Raw genomic sequence first — 20271 nt, forward strand, 5'->3', positions numbered from 1 at the left:
TAATCAAAAGCACTGCAAGCTAATAACAAATAAATTACAAAAATACTTAGATTGACAGAACTCTTTAAAGAAAATATCAGTCATTGTTTCTAAAAGCCAACTGATTACAGTTGATCAAAAGCTTTGACACCAACAAAGTGCAAGATATGCAGAACAATTCTTTCTCAGAGAGCCTTTTTCAGTGCTTTATCAAGTATAATCTGTCTAATATCTATCTGCAGAAAAGCGGTGTGGCATTCCCAAGACCTTCTTGGATTTGTGCTTTGATGCCTAAAATTTAAACTTCCATGGGTGAGACTGTATGCATATTTTTTCATCTGTTGATTATAGTGATTGTAACTTTAGGACAGCATAATTGTCTTGATTTCTTTTTCAGTTCAATTTTCTGATTGTAATGTTCACTCTATTTTGTTGACTAAACTAGATCAGATTAATTTTCATGGCAAAAGTAGTGGTACAGTGTAGGAGAATATTTTCTTTTTTGTTATGTTATAAAGCACTACCCAACCCAATATCATCTCGTAAAGTTTAGTATTAAAAAGGCACCTCTAATCAGCCTTTCAAAATAACAAATTAATGTGCCTAAAAATATAAAGAATGCTTCCAGCGTGAACATGGCCATGAAAGTCAGCATTTTCCTCTTTTCCTACTGGAAAATATAGAAAAGCAACAAGAATTAAACCAAAAACCTGAAATCTACGTTTTTAGTGAAACTAGGAGACAAATATATTCCCAGACTCAAATTACATTTAAGGGAGTCTAAAAAAAAATCACATTACTACTGGCAGCATATGAGAGGTCTAGTTCTTCTATGACCTTACCAACATTTGGTATGGTCAGTGTTTTCAGTTTGATTCATTCAAATAGATGTGTAGTTCTATTTTGTTATAATCTTACTTTATATTGTGCTAATGCAGTGATGCTGAACACCTTTTCATATATTTATTTGCCATTTAACTATATTTATTGGAGTATGTATAAAAATATGCTATTTCAAAATTGAGTTGTTTTTCTTAGTATTGTGTGTTGTTAACTTAAATTTTGCTAATCTGGTGGTAGGCAGTGGGGGTAGTACTGTTATCTCATTAAGACTGTAAGTAATATTTCCTTAGTTATAAATGAAGTTAAAAACATTTTAAAGGTTTATTGGCCTTTCTGAAACCTTTGTGAGCAAATGCCTATTCATATTATTTTGCCCATTTTTTTCTGTTAAGTTTTCTCTTTCTATTGATTTGTAGGAGTTCATTGTATGTTATGGATATGAGTCTTTGTTAGCAAATACCTTCTCCCACTCAGGCTTCTCTTTTAGGAATTATATAGCACCTTTTGATGAACAAAATTCTTACTTACTTTTTTAAAAAAGCTTTTTTTGTAGAGTCAGGATCTCGCTATGTTGTCCAGCCTGGTCTCAAACTCCTGGTTTAAAGGATTCTCCTGCCTCAGCATCCCAAAGTGCTGAGATTACAGTGTGAGCCACCACACCTGGCCCAAAATTCTTACTTCTAATATAAGCTTTTCCTTTGTGGTTAGTGCTTTTTATGTTTTATTTCAGAAATATTTTTATCCCCAAATATCATGAATATATTTTCCAATGAGGTTTGCAGCAGTGCACGGTGGCTCATGCCTGTTATCCCAGCACTTTGGGAGGCCAAGGCGGGTGGATCACGAAGTCAAGATATTGAGACCATCCCAGCCAACATGGTGAAACCCCGTCTCTACTAAAAATACAAAAATTAGCTGGGTGTGGTGGCACATGCCTGTAGTTCCAGCTACACGGGAGGCAAAGGCAGGAGAATCTCTTGAACCCAGGAGGCAGAGGTTGCAGTGAGCCAAGATTGTGCTACTGCACTCCAGCCTGGGTGACAGATTGAGACTCTGTCTCAAAAAAAAAAAAAAAAAAAAAAAAGTCATTTTCCACTGCTCTACACTGCTTCATTCAATGCTCATAAATGCATAACTGTTTCTAGGTGCCCACTTTTGTCCCATTGGGCAGCCTTAGTTACTCTATATTGTGTTAATGTTAGTAAGTCTTGATATCTGGTAAAGATATATGTTAACTTTCATATTTTACAAACTAATATGTAATATGTGTATCATTTTGCTTTTTATTCCTTCATGCATCTCACATCTTCCATGTAGGGTCATTTTATTCTTATTAGGTAAATCCTTTACAGTTATATTTTAGTGCAGTTTTGAAGGTGGTGAACGCTCTTATTTTTCTGTGTATCTGAAGATGCCTTTATTTTACCTTCACTTTGGGTAATAGCTTCACTTGCTACCTATCTTAAAACTTTGAAGCTAGTATTCTATTGACTCCTAGTATCCTTAGTTGGCATTATGAAGTTGTCAGTCAAACGCTGTTCTTTTGGAGGCAGTCCATCTTTATTTTTCTGTTGTATTTAGCATGTTCTCTTTGCTTAGGCATTTGGCATTTTTGCTATTGTGCATCTACATGTTTGTATATTTTTTAATTCAAATTTTATTGAGTTAATTATTGATTCAAATGTAGTTATAAGAAATAATACAGGCCGAGCGTGGTGGCTCATGCCTGTAATCCCAGCACTTTGGGAGGCCGAGGCAGGCGGATCACGAGGTCAAGAAATTGAGACCATCCTGGCCAACATGGTGAAACCCCATCTGTACTAAAAATACAAAAATTAGCTGGGCGTGGTGGTGGGCGCCTGTAGTCCCAGCTACTCGGGAGGCTGAGGCAGGAGAATCACTTGAACCCAGGAGATGGAGGTTGCAGTGAACTGAGATCATGCCACTGCACTCCAACCTGGCAACAGAGTGAGACTCCATCTCAAAAAAAGAAGAAAGAAAGAAAGAGAGAGAGAAAGAAAGAAAGAAAGAAAGAAGAAGAAAGAAAGAAGAAAGAAGGAAGGAAGGAGGAAGGAAGGAAGGAAGGAAGGAAGGAAGGAGGAAGGAAGGAAGGAAGAAAGAAAGAAAAGAAAGAAAGAAGAAGAAGAAAGAAAGAAAGAAAGAAAGAAAGAAAGAAAGAAAGAAAAAAAGAATACAGAGGCTGGGTGCAGTGGCTCATGCCTGTAACCCCAACACTTTGGGAGGCGGAGGTGGGAGGTTCTCTTGATCTCAGGAGTTCAAGACCAGTCTGGGCAATATAGTGTGACCTTCTCTACAAATAATAATAATAATAACTATTAGCCAGGCGTGGTGGCGCATGCCTGTAATTCTAGCTACTCAGGAATCTGAGGGAGGGGGACAGCTTGAGGCAGCAGTGAGCCGTAATCGTACCATTGCCCTCCAGCCTGGGCCACAGAGGGAGAATCTGTCTTAAAAAATAATAAGAAAGAAATAAAGAAAGAAGGAAAGAAAGAAAGAAAGAAAGAAAGAAAGAAAGAAAGAAAGAAAGCAGAGATATTTTATGTACACTTTCCTATTTTTCTCAATGTTAAAATCTTGTAAAACTACCATATAATGCCATAGCCAGGATTTATACAATCTACTAATCTTATTCAGATTTCTCCAGTATTACTTGTACTTATTTGTGTGCATGCATGTGTATGTTTAGTTATACACAATTTTATTACATGTATAAGTTTGTGTGTCCATTACCTAAATCAAGATAAAAAATACTTCCAATACCACAGTATCCTCCATTATGCCCTTTTGTAACCACATCCATCTCCCTACTATAGTCTCCTGGCTCTAAGGGGACAAACTATAAAGACCAATTTCTACTCATATTATTTTAGATCTTCCCATATTAGTTTAGATCTTTAGAACATGTCCGTAAGACATGTTCTGTGTCTTTTAGCACGTCTTTTGCACTTCTTTTTGTCCCTTCATGCTGCAATCTGAAAAGTTTATTCTAACCTACCTTCCAGCTCACTAATTTTCTTTTTAGTCTAGTCTATTGTTAAATCTTTCCATTGAGTTCTTAATTTTCGTTATAGCTTTAGGATGAGAAGATTGGTTTAATTGTCTTAAAATCAGTAACACTTTTTAAAATAACTTTCTGTTTCTTTTCCTTTCTTTCTTTCTTTCTTTTTTTTTTTTTTTTTAACAGGATCTCCCTCTGTTGCCCAAGGCTGGAGTGCAGTGATGCGATCTCAGCTCACTGCAACCTCCCTTCCAGGATACAAGCGATTGTTGTGCCCCAGCCTCGTGTGTAGTTGGGGCTACAGGCATGCACCACGACTACTGGCTAATTTTTGTACTTTTAGTAGAGATGGGGTTTCACCAGGTTGCCCACCCTAGTCTTGAACTCCTGACCTCAAGCAATCTGCCTGCCTCGGCCTTCCAAAGTGCTGGAATTGCAGGCGTGAGCCACCGCACCTGGCGTAACTTTCTGTTTCTTAAGCTTGTTTTGTTGACACATATTTTTAGCTTGTAAGCATAAGTTGTTTTATAATATGTCTGTTAATTTCAGTATCTGAATTTTTATGGATCTCTATTGTCTATTTTCAAGCAAGGGCTTCTTTACTACTGGTTCATGCTTATTCTGAGGCTATAGCTCTTTTCAGACTCTGCAGTTAGGTAGAAACTGATTTTTGAAGTATGTTCCCTTGTATCAGGAGGCTGCCAAAACCACAGTTCAGTTTCACAGTTATTTCTTTCAACAGATAAACACCCTCTGGGCAAAAGCAAGTTTTAGTTTGGGACACAACTCTCTGAATTTTTAGTTTATCCTAGATTTTGGCCAGGTAATTGTTTTTTTTTTTTTTTTTTTTTTTTTTTTTTTTTTTTGAGACGGAGTCTTGCTCTGTTGCCCAGGCTGGAGTGCAGTGGCCGGATCTCAGCTCACTGCAACCTCCGCCTCCCGGGTTCACGCCATTCTCCTGCCTCAGCCTCCCGAGTAGCTGGGACTACAGGCGCCTGCCACCTCGCCCGGCTAATTTTTTTGTATTTTTAGTAGAGACGGGGTTTCACCGTGTTAGCCAGGATGATCTCGATCTCCTGACCTCGTGATCCGCCCGTCTCGGCCTCCCAAAGTGCTGGGATTACAGGCTTGAGCCACCGCGCCCGGCCGGCCAGGTAATTTTTTATCTTGTTACCTCACTTATGCTTTTCAGAAATGTTTGAAACATTTTATCTAGCTTTTTAAGTTGTTATTTCAGGATGTTGTGGGTCCACCATATATTATTTTGTATTATTTTAAAGTTTGAATCATTAATATGAGTTTAGAAATTACACATGAACACACACCCTCACACCACACACAGGTTGAGGAAGGACTCGGAAGATTTTCCTACTTGTGAGACAGTAGGAAAATTTGGGAGAATTTTATCAAAGCTATCCATGCCATAATACTCTGTAAAATCAGCCACACAACCATGGAGTCTGTGTTTTGTTATTTACTTTTGAGGCTTAAAAAAAAAAAAAAGATGCACAGATTGCCAAAACTTCTTGGCACAAATACAACTAAAACACAGAATGCAGCTTGGGGTGAAGGAGAACAGATTTATTTTCCATATTAATCACTTAAGTTCGTTTACTACTGAATGTTTCTAAGGCAGTTGAATTTAAAATACTCTATCAGTTATTTTTTTCTTTAGTTTTAAAACTGTGCTTTCAAATTAGCTAAAAGGAAAGATGATAATGGGTAGCGTTACATTCAGTGTGTCTTAACTAGTGTGCTGAGCTCTGGAAAACTCACTAAATGGAGTCTAGGAAGGTAAGATAGTGCAAGCAGAAAGCTCATCCATTGATCTATAATCAATTGAAGGCAAACTTCTATAAGGCAGTAGCAACTTCAAAAAGCAATAGATAAGTGGATCTGAAATGAGGCCCCTTGGTCAGCAATTATGCCTTGAGCAAAGAGTTATAAATTATAAGCTGCTTGAAGACAGAGCAATTAAGATAGCACTAGTAAGGAAAGATAAAGAGACCCCCACAAAGCTGAGGGGAAAAAAGCAAGAGCATATATTTGACAAAGATGTTCTTATTTAATATCCTGTAAATAAAACATCAATTTAGGTGGTTAGTAGTGCTGACTGAAAAACAGTAAGATATTTTCATATCAATAGAATTGTAATTTAATGAAGACAAAAGATGATTCAGGATATCTATAAGTCACATCAAACACTGTCTGTAAGTAAAAGATTGTCTCTGAATAGACAACAAATTCTCTCACATCAAGCTGTACTTTAAGATATCTTAACCCTGTAGGTACAGCAATCTCAGAAAGTCAAGAATAGTAAAATTGGTGAGCTGTCATTATGATGCTGTTTGTCTCTTCTCCCCTTACCAAAAAATGACTTCTCCTGTAACAAAAAGACATATAAGAAATTACAGATGGGTTGACTTACTCAGAATCAGATCTACTCTGATAGCCTATGGGATATCTTATAGGAAATGAACTAATAAAAGTTTCTCTTAGTTATCACATTTTGAATATGAGTTTTTCCTCCAGCACTTACTGAAGATAGTTCCTTTCACTTATTTTCATTAAATATTGAGTAGACACAAAAATACTTAAAAAATATATGTAAAGTACAAAAATAGCAATACAACACTTAAACAAACACATGTTTACCTACAACCCAGTTTAAGAAACACAATATTACTATCACTTTGCAAATCTCATAAATGCTGTTCACCAATCCTATCCCATTTCCTGGCCCTCCCTACCTTTCCAAGTAACTACAATTTCTGTCTCAGTCCTTTGTTACTAAATATGTTTTATAAATAGCTACCAAATATGTTTGTATATGTAAACAGTATATAATTTACTTTTGCATGGTTTAGTATTGTATTTAAACGGAATTATCAAGTATAGCAAAATCTTCTTGAATTTGGCTTCATTGCTCCTCTTATAAGATTCATTCATGTTGTAGGTGGTTATAATTCATTCATTTTACTGCTATTTACTGTTTCATTGTAGGAATATCCCAAATTTTATTTATTCAGTCTACTATTGGGTTGTTTCCAGTTTTTTTGCTGTTAACAGACAGTGCTTCTAAAGACATTCTTACACATATTTTTTGGTATCTGTATGCATGTGATCTGAGGAATATATAGACAAAAGTAGAATTGCTAAATCATAGGATTGATGCATCTTCTGCTCAATTGGAAAACATCAAATGTTTTTGAAGTGATGGTTCAAATTTACATTTCCACCAAGAACACATAGTGGGCAGGTGGTTCTGCATACCAGGCAGAATATGATGTTCTCAGATTTTAGTATTTTTGCCAGTCTGGCAAATAGGAATTAGCTTCTCTTTATAGTCTTAATTTCCATTCCCCTTAATCTTAACGATATTGAATATTTTATATAGTTTCTGTTTCAAATGAAATGACTCTTCAGATTTTGTTTTCCTTTTATTCTTTTTGGTCCATTCTATTGGATTATTTGTCTTTTACTTGTAATTTTGTGGTTTCTTTATATATTCCAGACTCTAACGCTTTGTCGGTTATATGCATTACAAATATCTTCTTCTAAATTTAGTTTGACTTTTTACTTACTTTATGAATATTTTGAGCAGAAGTTATTTATTTTAATGTGCTCATTGATGTATTTTGGGGGGATCTTCCTTTAAAAGCCTTCTCTGTGCTGTGGGCATAACGATATTCTCCATCATTACAGCAGTTGAAAATTATTTTTATGTTTGGGTTTAGGTACAATTTTATTTTTCTCCATAATTGTTCCAATACCTTTTCTGTTTTAGTCTCTTAATCATCATCAACATAAAATGTCAACTCCTCATCAAGGGAGTTTATGTATGTTTTACTCTGTTTCACGGAACTCTTCTATTTTGTTAACTGGCTTAATTACTATAGTGTTATGATTATCCTTTACAATTTATCTGAATAAGACACCTTTATTCTTTTCAGGGATTTCTGGGCTATTTAGGGCTCTCTGCTCTTCAGTATAAATTTTAGAATCCGTTTGTTAAGTTCATCATAAAATAAAAAACAAGCAAACAAAAAACAAAATTTGTCAGAACTTTTACTAGAATTGCACTGAATTCATAGATAAATGGAAAGAAAAGACAACTGATATCTTTATAATATTGTGTCTTTCAATCATAAGCATGGTGTGTCTCTCTGCTTATTTAGGTCTTCGTCTTACTTAATACTTTTCTGTTAAGTTTGATATTTTTTCCCATCAATGTCTTGCATATTTTTGGTAATTGATTCTTAATTTTTTAATGTTATGTGAAAGGTTATATTTGTTTGATTCCATTTTCTCTTTGTTGTTAATATATAGAAGTATGGCTAAAGCTTTTCATTAATTCATGTGTCCAGCAGTCTTGATAAATGTACTCAATGATTCTTTAGAGGTTTCTAGATTTTAAAAAATCATACCGTCTATGAAAAACATGAGTTTTATTCTTCCCCCCTAAACTTCATAGGTCGTTTGTTTATCTTTTCTTGCTGCCCTGACAAATGCCCAACTAGAAATGGTGACAGCAGGAACTGCTGTTTTTGTCTTATCTTAAAAGGAATGTTTTCCAAGTTTTATCATTAGGTAGTCTCTGGGGTTTTGAACATCTTTAAATAGGGAAGTTTTTTACTTTCAAATCTTAGTTGGGTAAGAGCTTTAACACATACAAGGTTTAATTTTATCAAATTCTTTATCTGTATCCATTTAGATAATTATAAATTTCTCCTAAATTACTAAAACTTATTTTCTGTTAAACAACCTTATATTCTCAAATGAACACACATTTGCCAGAACGTTTATTACTTTTAAGCAATGTTGATCTTTTCTTTAAGATGTTAACATCTGTGTTCACAAGTTAGTTTGGACAGTAACTTTTTTTATATATTGTCCTTGTAAGTTTCAGAACCAAGGTAATGAAAGCCTCCTAAGATGAGCTAGGAATAGCTCATTATTATTTCCTCTATTTTTTTTAACCATCACAATATTAAATGGTCTTCAAAACCAAGTTTCTTGAGATTTCTTTTTTTCTTTATTTCTTCTTAAAAAATATGGGATATATGTGCAGAACGTGGAGATTTGTTACATAGTTGTACGTGTGCCATGGTGGTTAGCTGCACCTATTGACCTGTCCTCTAAGTTCCCTCCCCTCACCCCACACCCTACAACATTGTGGGTTGTTCCCCTCTCTGTGTCCATGTGTTCTCAGTTTTCAACTACCACTTATGAGTGAAAACACGAGGTGTTTGGTTTCCTGTTCCCGTGTTAGTTTGCTGGTATTTCCTCTATTTTTATAGTTTAGGATAGTTTGTGTAGGATTGGAATTAATTCATGTTTGCTGGTCTTTATGAATAAAACAGTAGAAGTTTTTTTGGAAGAGTATATGAGAAGGAAGACTTTCAACTACTGATTTTATTTTTTTAATAGTGACAACTCAATTTGGACTTACCCCGGTACCCATTTCTGCTTGTTAGTTTGATTTATATTATTATAGAAGTTGGCCTATTGTACCTAATACTTTAAATGTATTGGTATAATATTTAAACAACAACTTAAATTACACAGACTGCCAAGTTATGTTCCCCACCCCCTCCACTGCTAATAGTATTTTTCACTTTTCCCTTTGCACAGTCTGTTTGTGAATTTTGACATTCATTTCCAATATTTTTTGGTGTTGTTTCTTCTCTCTGTTTCTTTTCATTTGATTTTCTATCTTCCATTTTTCTATTTTCCTTCATTTGATTTTTCTATTTTATATGTCTATTTTCCTTTCATTTTCTATTTTGGGGGATTTTCTATTTTGGGGGATGAACTCAGGGATTTTTCTGTTAGTAATTTCTTAAACTCATTCATTATGAGGATTTTAAAATTTTCTAATGTCATAATTTGAAACTTTCTCCTTTTTTCTAATAACCACTTTAGCATTATCACATAAGTTTGATGTGCAGCATTTTTATTTTATTTTATTTTATTTTATTATTATACTTCAAGTTCTAGGGTACATGTGCATAATGAGCAGGTTTGTTACATATGTATACTTGTGCCATGTTGGTGTGCTGCACCCATCAACTCATCAGCACCCATCAACTAGTCATTTACATCAGGTAAAACTCCCAATGCAATCCCTCCCCCCTGCCCCCTCCCCATGATAGGCCCTGGTGTGGGATGTTCCCCTTCCCCAGTCCAGGTGATCTCATTGTTCAGTTTCCACCTATGAGTGAGAACATGTGGTGTTTGATTTTCTGTTCTTGCAATAGTTTGCTGAGAATGATGGTTTCCAGCTGCATCCATGTCCCTACAAAGGACGCAAACTCATCTTTTTTATGGCTGCATAGTATTCCATGGTGTATATGTGCCACATTTTCTTAATCCAGTCTGTCACTGATGGACATTTGGTTGATTCCAAGTCTTTGCTATTGTGAATAGTGCCGCAATAAACATATGTGTGCATGTGTCTTTATAGCAGCATGATTTATAATCCTTTGGGTATATACCCAGTATGGGATGGCTGGGTCATATGGTACTTCTAGTTCTAGATCCTTGAGGAATCACCATACTGTTTTCCATAATGGTTGAACTAGTTTACAATCCCACCAACAGTGTAAAAGTGTTCCTATTTCTCCACATCTTCTCCAGCACCTGTTGTTTCTTGACTTTTTAATGATTGCCATTCTAACTGGTGTGAGATGGTATCTCATTGTGGTTTTGATTTCCATTTCTCTGATGGCCAGTGATGATGAGCATTTTTTCATGTGTCTGTTGGCTGTATGAATGTCTTCTTTTGAGAAATGTCTGTCATATCCTTTGCCCACTTTTTGATGGGGTTGTTTGTTTTTGTCTTGTAAATTTGTCTGAGTTCTTTGTAGGTTCTGGATATTAGCCCTTTGTCTGATGAGTAGATTGCAAAAATTTTCTCCCATTCTGTAGGTTGCCTGTTCACTCTGATGGTAGTTTCTTTTGCTGTGCAGAAGCTCTTTAGTTTAATTAGATCCCATTTGTCAATTTTGGCTTTTGTTGCTGTTGCTTTTGGTGTTTTAGATATGAAGTGCTTGCCCATGCCTATGTCCTGAATGGTATTACCTAGGTTTTATGATATTAGGTCTAACATTTAAGTCTCTAATCCATCTTGAATTAATTTTCGTATAAGGAGTAAGGAAAGGATCCAGTTTCAGCTTTCTACTTATGGCTAGCCAATTCTCCCAGCACCATTTATTAAATAGGGACTCCTTTCCCCATTTCCTGTTTTTCTCAGGTTTGTCAAAGATCAGATGGCTGTAGATGTGTGGTATTATTTCTGAGGACTCTGTTCTGTCCCATTGGTCTATATCTCTGTTTTGGTACCAGTACCATGCTGTTTTGGTTACTGTAGCCTTGTAGTATAGTTTGAAGTCAGGTAGCGTGATGCCTCCAACTTTGTTCTTTTGACTTAGGATTGTCTTGGCAATGCGGGCTCTTTTTTGTTCCATATGAACTTTAAAGCAGTTTTTTCCAATTCTGTGAAGAAAGTCATTGGTAGCTTGATGGGGATGGCATTGAATCTATAAATGACCTTGGCAGTATGGCCATTTTCACGATATTGATTCTTCCTATCCATGAGCATGGTATGTTCTTCCATTTGTTTGTGTTCTCTTTTATTTCACTGAGCAGTGGTTTGTAGTTCTCCTTGAAGAGGTCCTTCACATCCCTTGTAAGTTGGATTCCTAGGAATTTTATTCTCTTGGAAGGAATTGTGAATCGAAGTTCATTCATGATTTGGCTCTCTGTTTCACTGTTACTGGTGTATAAGAATGCTTGTGATTTTTGCACATTAATTTTGTATCCTGAGACTTTGCTGAAGTTGCTTATCAGCTTAAGGAGATTTTGGGCTGAGACAATGGGGTTTTCTAAATATACAATCATGTCATCTGCAAACAGGGACAGTGACTTCTTCTTTTCCTAATTGAATACCCTTTATTTCTTTCTCTTGCCTGATTGCTCTAGCCAGAACTTCCAACACTATGTTGATAGGAGTGGTGAGAGAGGGCATCCCTGTCTTGTGCCAGTTTTCAAAGGGAATGTTTCCAGTTTTTGCCCATTCAGTATGATATTGGCTGTGGGGTTGTCATAAATAGCTCTTATTATTTTGAGATACGTTCCATCAATACCGAATTTATTGAGCGTTTTTAGCATGAAGGGCTGTTGAATTTTGTCAAAGGCCTTTTCTGCATCTATTGAGATAATCATGTGGTTTTCGTCTTTGGTTCTGCTTATCTGCTGGATTACGTTTATTGATTTGTGAATGTTGAACCAGCCTTGCATCCCAGGGATGAAGCCCACTTGATCATGGTGGATAAGCTTTTTGATGTGCTGCTGAATCCAGTTTGCCAGTATTTTATTGAGGATTTTTGCATCCATGTTCATCAGGGATATTGGTCTAAAATTCTCTTTTTTTGTTGTGTCTCTGCCAGGCTTTGGTATCAGGATGATGTTGGCCTCATAAAATGAGTTAGGGAGGATTCCCTCTTTTTCTATTGATTGGAATAGTTTCAGAAGGAATGGTACCAGCTCCTCCTTGTACCTCTGGTAGAAATCAGCTGTGAATTCATCTGGTCCTGGACTTTTTTTGGTTAGTAGGCTATTAATTGTTGCCTCAATTTCAGAGCCTGCTATTGGTCTATTCGGGATTCAGCTTCTTCCTGGTTTAGTCTTGGGAGAGTGTAAGTGTCCAGGAAATTATCCATTTCTTCTAGATTTTCTAGTTGATTTGCGTAGAGGTGTTTATAGGATTCTCTGATGGTAGTTTGTATTTCTGTGGGGTAGGTGGTGATATCCCCTTTATCATTTTTTACTGCGTCTATTTGATTCTTCTCTTTTTTCTTCTTTATTAGTCTTGCTAGTGGTCTATCAATTTTGTTGATCTTTTCAAAAAACTAACTCCTGGATTCATTGATTTTTTTGGAGGGTTTTTTGTATCTCTATCTCCTTCAGTTCTGCTCTGATCTTAGTTATTTCTTGCCTTCTGCTAGCTTTTGAATGTGTTTGCTCTTGCTTCTCTAGTTCTTTTAATTGTGATGTTAGAGTGTCAATTTTAGATCTTTCCAGCTTTCTCTTGTGGGCATTTGGTGCTATAAATTTCCCTCTACACACTGCTTTAAATGTGTCCCAGAGATTCTGGTATGTTGTATCTTTGTTCTCATTGGTTTCAAAGAACATCTTTATTTCTGCTTTCATTTCGTTATGTACCCAGTAGTCATTCAGGAGCAGGTTAATCAGTTTCCATGTAGTTGAGCGGTTTGGATTGAGTTTCTTAGTCCTGAGTTCTAGTTTGATTGCACTGTGGTCTGAGAGACAGTTTGTTATAATTTCTGTTCTTGTACATTTGCTGAGAAGTGCTTTACTTCCAATTATGTGGTCAATTTTGGAGTAAGTGTGATGTGGTGCTGAGAAGAATGTATATTCTGTTGATTTGGGGTGGAGAGTTCTGTAGATGTCTATTAGGTCTGCTTGCTGCAGAGATGAGTTCAATTCCTGGGTATCCTTGTTAACTTTCTATCTAGCTGATCTGTCTAATGTTCACAGTGGGGTGTTAAAGTCTCTCATTATTTTTGTATGGGAGTCTAAGTCTCTGTGTAAGTCTCTAAGGACTTGCTTTATGAATCTGGGTGCTCCTGTATTGGGTGCATATATATTTAGGATTGTTAGCTCTTCCTGTTGAATTGATCCCTTTAATGGCCTTCTTTGTCTCTTTTGCTCTTTGATGGTTTAAAGTCTGTTTTATCAGAGACTAGGATTGCAACCCCTGCTTTTTTTTGTTCTCCATTTGCTTGGTAGATCTTCCTCCATCCCTTTATTTTGAGCCTATGTATGTCTCTGCATGTGAGATGGGTCTCCTGAATACAGCAGACTGATGGGTCGTGACTCTTTATCCAGTTTGCCAGTCTGTGTCTTTGAATTGGAGCATTTAGTCCATATACATTTAAGGTTAATATTGTTATGTGTGAACTTGATCCTGCCATTATGATATTAACTGGTTATTTTGCTCGTTAGATGATGCAGTTTCTTCCTAGCCTCGATAGTCTTTACATTTTGGCATGTTTTTGCAACGGCTGGTACTGGTTGTTCCTTTCCATGTTTAGTGCTTCCTTCAGGGTCTCTTGTAAGGCAGGCCTGGTGGTGACAAAATCTCTAAGCATTTGCTTATCTGTAAGGATTTTATTTCTCCTTCACTGATGAAACTTAGTTTGGCTGGATATGAAATTCTGGGTTTAAAATTCTTTTCTTTAAGAACGTTGAATATTGGCCCCCACTCTCTTCTGGCTTGTAGAGTTTCTGCCGAGAGATCTGCTGTTAGTCTGATGGGCTTCCCTTTGTGGGTAACCCGACCTTTCTCTCTGGCTGCCCTTAAGATTTTTTCCTTCATTTCAACTTTGGTGAATCTGGCAATTATGTGTCTTGGAGTTGCTCTTCTGGAGGAGTATCTTTGTGGCATTCTCTGTATTTCCTGAATTTGAATGTTGGCCTGCCCTACTAGGTTGGGGAAGTTCTCCTGGATGATATCCTGAAGAGTGTTTTCCAACTTGGTTCCATTTTCCCCCTCACTTTCAGGCACCCCAATCAGACGTAGATTTGGTCTTTTTACATAATCCCATACTTCTTATAGGTTTTGTTCACTTCTTTTTCTTCTTTTTTCTTTAGGTTTCTCTTCTTGCTTCATTTCATTCATTTGATCCTCAATCGCTGATACTCTTTCTTCCAGTTGATCAAGTCAGTTACTGAATCTTGTGCATTTGTCACGTATTTCTCGTGTCATGGTTTTCATCTCTGTCATTTCGTTTATGGCCTTCTCTGCATTAATTATTCCGGTTATCAATTCTTCCACTCCTTTTTCAAGATTTTTAGTTTCTTTGCGCTGGGTACGTAATTCCTCCTTTAGCTCTGAGAAGTTTGATGGACTGAAGTCTTCTTCTCTCATCTCGTCAAAGTCATCCTCCACCCAGCTTTGATCCGTTGCTGGCGATGAGCTGCGTTCCTTTGGAGGGGGAGATGTGCTCTTATTTTTTGAATTTCCAGCTTTTCTGCCCTGCTTTTTCCCCATCTTTGTGGTTTTATCTGCCTCTGGTCTTTGATGATAGTGACGTACTGATGGGGTTTTGGTGTGGGTGTCCTTCCTGTTTGTTAGTTTTTCTTCTAACAGTCAGGACCCTCATCTGTAGGTCTGTTGGAGATTGCTTGAGGTCCACTCCAGACCCTGTTTGCCTGGGTGTCCAGCAGCAGAGGCTGCAGAAGATAGAATATTGCTGAACAGCGAGTGTACCTGTCTGATTCTTGCTTTGGAAGCTTCCTCTCAGGGGTGTACTCCACCGTGTGAGGTGTGGGGTGTCAGTCTGCCCCTAGTGGGGGATGTCTCCCAGTTTGGCTACTCAGGGATCAGGGACCCACTTGAGCAGGCAGTCTGTCCATTCTCGGATCTCAACCTCTGTATTGGGAGATCCACTGCTCTCTTCAATACTGTCAGACAGAGTCCTTTGCGTCTGCAGAGGTTTCTGCTGCTTTGCTGTTGTTTTTGTTGTTTAGCTGTGCCCTGTCCCCAGAGGTGGAGTCTACAGAGACAGGCAGGCCTCCTTGAGCTGCCGTGAGCTCCACCCAGTTCCAGCTTCCCAGCGGCTTTTTTTTTTTTACCTACTTTTGCTAAGACCCTTGGTAAAGTGCAGTTGAGACAGGTGTTGTGTGTCTCAGTTCCCCTGGCTAGGAAAAGGGATTCCCTTCCCCCTTGCGCTTCCCAGGTGAGGCGATGCCTCACCCTGCTTCAGCTCTCGCTGGTCGGGCTGCAGCAGCTGACCAGCACCAATTGTTGGCACTCCCTAGTGAGATGTACCCAGTACCTCAGTTGAAAATGCAGAAATCACCTGTCTTCTGTGTCGCTGGCGCTGGGACCTGGAGACTGGAGCTGTTCCTATTCGGCCATCTTGCTCCACCCCCGATGTGCAGCATTTGTATTATCATTCAGTTCCCATTGCTTCCTAAGTTTTGTTATAATTTCTTCTTTGACCTGTGTGATTTTTAGAAATATTTAACTTCTTAAAGTGTGAATCTTCCCTAATCTTTTTGTTTATTTCTTCTGACTTAATTATACTGTGGTCATGGAATTTGTTCTGCCTGACTCCAGTCATTTGAAATTTGACGAATCCTGTTTTATGGCACAATATGTGGCTAATTTTGTAAAAGTTCTAAGAGTCCTTGAATGGAAGGGGTATTTTGCAGTTACTTCATTAGGTTAAACTTGTTAATTGTGTTAATCAAATATTCTGTGCTCTCACTGACTTTAGATGTCTAATCTCGCAATTACTAGACGAATGTGTTAAAATCTCCCAGTCTTACCATGTGTTTGTCTTTTCATCCTTTTCATTTCATATATGCAAATATACATAAAAGACTGTGTTTTTAAGTAGATGTATACAAATCAGAAAGCTTTAGTCTCACCAGTAAATTGAAACTTTTCTCCACTTTGCAATTACTCTTTCATCTCTATAAATATTTTTGATCCTAAAATATATTTTGTCTGTATTTACATAATTGTATAGTCATATCATTCTTTTTCTTACTTAAATTGTTTTTTTTTTTTTGAGACAGGGTCTCAGTCTGTTGCTCAGGCTATGGTGCAGTGGTGTGATCTTGGCTCACTGCAACCTCCACCTCCTTGGTTCAAACAATTCTCATGCCTCAGGCTCCTGTGTAAGTGAATTACAGGCATGCACCATCATGCCTGGCTAATTTTTGTTATTTTTAGTAGAGACAGGGTTTTGCCACGTTGGCCAGGTTGGCCTTGAACTTTTAGCTTCAACTCCTGGCCTCAACTTATATTTTAGATATACAAGGTATATGTGCAGATTTGTTACATGGGTATATTGCATGATGCTGAGGTTTGGGGTATGGATCCCATCACCCAGGTAGTGAGCATGACACCGAATAGGTAGTTATTAAAGCCATGCCCCTTTCCATCCTCTTCCCTCTAGTAGACCCAGGTGTCTGTTGTTCCCAAGTTTATATCCATGTGTGCTCAGTGTTCAGCTCCCAGTTATAAGTGAGAATATGTAGCATGTGGTTTTCTGCTCCTTAGTTAATTCACTTAGGATTATGGCCTCCAGCTATTCCATGTTGCTACAAAAGACATGATTTTATTCCTTTTTATGGCTGCATAGTACTCCATAGTGTATAAGTATCACATTTTAAAAATCCAGTTCATTATTGATGGGCACACAAGTTGACATTGACCTTGGCAAATAATTTTTGGCTAAGTCTCCAAAAGCAATTACAGCAAAAGCAAAAATTGACAAGTAGAACTTAATTAAACTAAAGAGCTTCTGCACAGCAAAAGAAACTATCAACAGAGTACACTAAATATATTTGCAAACTATGCATTCAACAAAGGTCTAATATCCAGAATCTATAATGAATTTAAACAAATCAACAACCAAGAAAAATGTTAAAAAATAGGCAAAGGACATGAAACAGACACTTCTCAAAAGAAGCCATTTATTTTTTGACTCACATTTTCCCAGCTTTGCTCCAGTTGTCTATGTTCAAATTGCTTCCTGAAAGTTTAGATAGGTCTTTCATTTTTAATCAAGACCGAAAATTCTTGTATTTTAGTGGATCATTTTAACTGGATCGTTAATTATATTTTTATATTCCTGCAGGTAAAATTAGCATATGTAATAGTAATAATACAAAAATGCAGATTAATTTCCCCAAGTATCAATAAAACATTCTTACATTCATATAACAAGCCACCAAAGACTTCTGCATGTAAAGCAATTATATCACAACTTTTGAAATGATTTAATGGCTTTACTTAATGGGCTGTGTATTGGCTCTGTTGTGTCTAGCATATTTTGTAATGGATGCAAATATCCTTGACTTTCTATGCTCAATAATAAATGTGTATTGTTATGTAACCAAACAAAGAAATCATATGTTTAATATAGTAGGGACACTATTTAAATTGAATCTAGGTGTTAGCACCTTCAGATAATGGACAGATACAAAGAAGCTAAACCCAAGGAAAATCACATTAGTTAGAAACAAGACATTATCCGGATAAGAGCTGAGCTATTCAGCAAGAACTATAAAACCTCCTTCCTGAACATATACACAACTTGACATTTTTGCTGATGCATTCATGTATGTATCATAGTTTTCGTTTCAGATATTAGATCACTACAAAAGTAATTGTGGTTTTTGCTACTGAAAGTAATGGCAGAAACTGAAATTACTTTTGCATCAACCTAATAGTAAATTTTTAATAAAATATTTGCAAGTCACTATTGCAGATATTTAAATGTTGAGAGTTGAGAAGAGAGAGGCACTTATTTGGATTTATTTCTACTAACCTATTATTGTGCTATTTGTCCCTCTTTATCTGTTTCTTTCTCTAATTTGTTGTTTTGCATTGTCTAATTAAATATTGAGTAGATATTTTTCTCATTCATGTTTTCCTCCACAGATTTGAAAGTTAAATATTCCATTTCTATGTTTTATTGGTTACCTTAACATTTTCAGCATGTATACTTAACTTATAAAAATCTGAACGTACTCCTTTAAAGATTGATTCTATTAAATGTTTAAGTCTGATCACTTCTTCCTAACTTATATGTAATTATTGAATACCATAGCTTAACTTGTTTTAAACCCCCCAAAAAGTATTGTTTTAGGCATTCAATGTTGTTTATATTTACCCATGTATTTACCACTTTCTTTGTTCTTTAATCCTTTTTGTATTTTCCATTTGGAATTGGTTTCATTTTCCTTGAATATATCTTTTGAATTTTTTAAGAGTGTCCTTTGGTTATGAAATTTCTCACCTTTTCCTTACCTGACAATAATGTTATTTTTCATTCTTCAAAATTATTTGTGCTAAGTATATAATCCTATACTGACAGGCATTTTCTGTCATCACATCAAAAATACTCCACTGTTTCCTGGCTTCCATTATTGTTGCTGAGAAATCAATTGTCAATCAAAATATAGTTCCTTTTTCTCTGGTAATTTTTTCCCCAATACATAATAGAAGTATATAATTTTAGGGTATCTGTGATATTTCGATACATGTATAAAATGTGTAATCACCAAGGCAACTGGGACATCCATAACCCCCCAAATTCTCCCTTTCTTTATGGTGGGAACATTCCATTTCCTCTCTGTCAGTAGTTTTCAACTATATGAAAAATTATTAACTGTAACCATCCTACTGTACTTTTGAACGCTAGATCTTATTTATTCTATCGTTAACTGTATTTTGATACCCATTTAGCAGTGTTCCTTCTTCTCCCCTGCCTCTCTCCTATCCTTCTCAGCCTCTGGTAACCACCAATCAACTTTACCTCCACAAGATCCACTTTTTTAGCTTCCACGTAAGTGATAACATGCAGTATATGTCTTTCTGTGCCTGTTTATTTCATGTAATGTAATGACCTCTACCATTTATGTTGCTGCAATGACAAGATTTCACGATTTTTGAGGCTGAATAATATTCCACTATTTATATGTACCACATTTTCTTTGTCATTAAATTTTTAATTGATATTGATACAGGAGATAGAAAGAAATTATTTAGGCAGATAGTGAGGGTAAAAGAGTCCTCAGCAGAATTTCCCTTCTAACAAAAAGCAGCTCAATAAATCACTATTTTTTCTTTTCTTTTTTTTTTTTGAGACGGAGTTTCGCTCTTGTTGTCCAGGCTAGAGTGCAGTGGCGTGCAATCTTCCAGGCCCAGCTAATTTTGTATTTTTAGTAGAGACGGGGTTTCTCCCTGTTGGTCAGGCTGGTCTAGAACTCCTGACCTCAGGTGATCCGCCCGCCTCGGTCTCCCAAAGTTCTGGGATTACAGCCCTGAGCCGCCGCGCCTGGCCTTTTTATTCTAACAATAAAGCAGCCTGAAAGATCAAGCTGCAAACACACATAAGGAAGCTGGAAGCTTGCACGGAGGGATGCTAGCAGCTGCACAAAAAGAAATGGGCTACCTGGGGGCCAGCCATGTCCACCATGGGGGTTCCACCTCACCTCTTTTTTAGCACATACACAGTAAGAAAGAAAAGGGCAACATGGACAAGCTCAGCAGAGAACCCCGACCCGCGTAATAAAAGATTGGAGTGGGGCTGTCAGAGATTCACGCCTATGCAGACAGCACACCAGGCCCTACGTTTTTCGTGCCCTATGTAAGTCAGACACCGCCTCCTGACTAGTTCATGAGCTGAGATCCGGCCACTGCACTCCAGCCTGGGCGACAGAGCGAGACTCCGTCTCAAAAAAAAAAAAAAAAAGAAAAAAAAAAAAAAGCACCTGCATTTCATTGCAGATCCGCAATCCATTTTTCTGGGACCCCTCTCTGTAGCAGAAAGGTATTATCTTTTTTTCACCTATTAAATTCCCACTCTTTTTTTTTTCATTTG

The sequence above is a fragment of the Trachypithecus francoisi genome, unplaced genomic scaffold, assembly GCF_009764315.1.
Source record: "Trachypithecus francoisi isolate TF-2019V2 unplaced genomic scaffold, Tfra_2.0 Lachesis_group10, whole genome shotgun sequence".
In the NCBI taxonomy this organism is placed as follows: Eukaryota; Metazoa; Chordata; class Mammalia; order Primates; family Cercopithecidae; genus Trachypithecus; species Trachypithecus francoisi.